Here is a 2410-nt window from a genome sequence, read left to right as displayed (position 1 = left end):
CAATGGAATATTTCAATGAGAAATATAGGAAAGAAAGAGATCACATGAAGCAGAGTCAAAGAAATATAGAGCAACTTAAAAATCTCAGTAACAAAATGGCAAAATTGTTTGAGTGAAAGTGAAGATAGAGTTTCAGATCTTGAAGATGACCTCTCAGCCAGTGAAAAGGTAAGAAAAGATCTCTTATCAATAATTAAGATACAGGAAATAATAATTCATCACCTTCAAGATGATGCAAAGATGAACAATGTGAGATTAATAGGAATCAGTGAGAAATAAGAAGTAAGTACAAATGAAATAAAAAGAATATGGGCAGAAGCAAAAGCAGAAAACTTCCCAAATATGAGAAAACAATCTGACATTCAGACAACCAAAGCATACGGAACTCCAAATAACATCAACCCAATTAAAAACACACTGAGACATATAGTAGTCAAGATCCCCGATATCAAGCACAAGGACAATATACAGAAAGCTGCTAGAGATAAGAAGCAGATTACATTTAAAGGAAAATCCATTAGAATAATGGCAGGCTTCCTTCACAAACCATGAAGTAAAGAAGAGCATGGAGCAGAGTACTTCAAGTCCTCTATGAAAACAAATTCCAGGAACTCTCATCTCTGACAAAACAAAACAAAAAAAGGGAGATATAAATAAAGGACTATTTTGTTATGAAAAAATATATGTACATGTATATACAAAAAAGGATAGATATAGAGCTACTTTCCCTTAGTTCTTTGAGAAGAAAGGTTTGTACTAATGTTGAGACAAGATATCGTATCTGCGTCTTGGCCTCTGAAGAACTACTAAGCAGACAACAACATGCAATGTATTAATTATTGCAACTGTCCTATTAACCTGTTATGAAACTCTTTCATTGCTATTTTATCTTTTTTTCTCATTAAAATGAATAAAAAATTATTTTCACCGTAAAACAAATAAACAAATTCCTGCCCAGACTACTATACCTTGCAAAACAGTCTTTTAAGTTTAATGCAGAAGAGAAATACTTCCATCACAAAGAACAACTAAAGAATTGCATGATGACAAAGACAACCCTATACAGACTACTAAAAGATGTTCTAGAGAGGAACCAAGATGATAAGAACTCCATGAATGAGAACAGAAAGGCAAGCAATTAAACACAGGAGAAAAGGAATAAACAACAGGTAAATAGCATATCAATCATAAGTCAATTCATCTCACTTAGAACCATCAATGTAAATGGACTCAATTCATCAATTAAAAGGAATAGACTGGCACAGTGGATTAGGAAACAAAACTCAGCAATATGCTGTATATGAGAAAAACATTTAACTTGTTAAGAAATTCATAGGCTGAAAGTGAAAGGATGGAAAATACTACATACCTTAGCACATCAGAAAGAAAACTGGTAGCAATCTTGTTTTCAGACAGTCTCAACTTCAAGCCAAGAATGAACAAACAAAATAAAGAAGACCACTATATACTGGTTAGCAGGCAAATTTAAGAGGAAGAGATAACCCTCATAAGTGTGTATAACCACCAAACACGGGAGCACCCAAGTATATAAGACAAATCTCAATCAACATGAAAAATCCCATACCCAATGCCACCATTTTAACAGGAGACTTTAACTCCCCTTTGTGCCAAAATGATAGGTCAACCAGACAAAAAATTAGCAAAAAAGTATCAGAACTGAATCAGAGCTTGGAACAAATAGACTTAGTGGACATATACAGAGTGTTCCATCCAAGCACAGAAGAATGCACATTTTTTTTTCAGCTACACATGGGTCATTTTCTAAACTAGACCACACACTAGTCCATAGGTCATGGTTAAACATATGCAAGGAAAAGAAATTGTCCCATGCATATTATCTGACCACAGCGCAATGAACCTGAAAATAAACAACAAAAGTAACCAGAAAAAACCCATTATATACATGGAAATCAAACAGCACTCTACTCAGCAAGCAACCAATGGGTCACAGATGAAATTAAACATGAAACTCAACAATACCTACAATTCAATGAAAATTCAAACACAACTAATCGGAATTTATGTGATGCAATGAAAGCAGTTCTTAGAGGGAAATTTATAGCTATGAACTCACACATTATGAAAACAGAACAGGAACAAATAAACACCCTAATGTTGCACCTCCAACATCTAGATAAAGAAGAACAAACCAAACCCAGGGCCCAAAGACGGGAAGAAATCATAAATATTAGAGTAGAAAAAGTTCAATTGAGATGAAGAAAAACAGTTCAGAGAATTAACGAATTGAAAAGCTGGTTCTTTGAAAGATTAAAAAAAAATTGATAAGCCCCTAGGTATCCTCATCAAAAAGAGGATAGAAAACATTCAAATACAAGCAATAAGGTATGAAAAAGCTGTAATTCCCGCAATGCACTGGAAATCCAAAAGA

Source organism: Octodon degus, unplaced genomic scaffold (assembly GCF_000260255.1).
Source record: "Octodon degus isolate 3935 unplaced genomic scaffold, OctDeg1.0 scaffold00388, whole genome shotgun sequence".
Taxonomy (NCBI): domain Eukaryota; kingdom Metazoa; phylum Chordata; class Mammalia; order Rodentia; family Octodontidae; genus Octodon; species Octodon degus.
Note: the sequence above shows the minus strand (reverse complement) of the source record.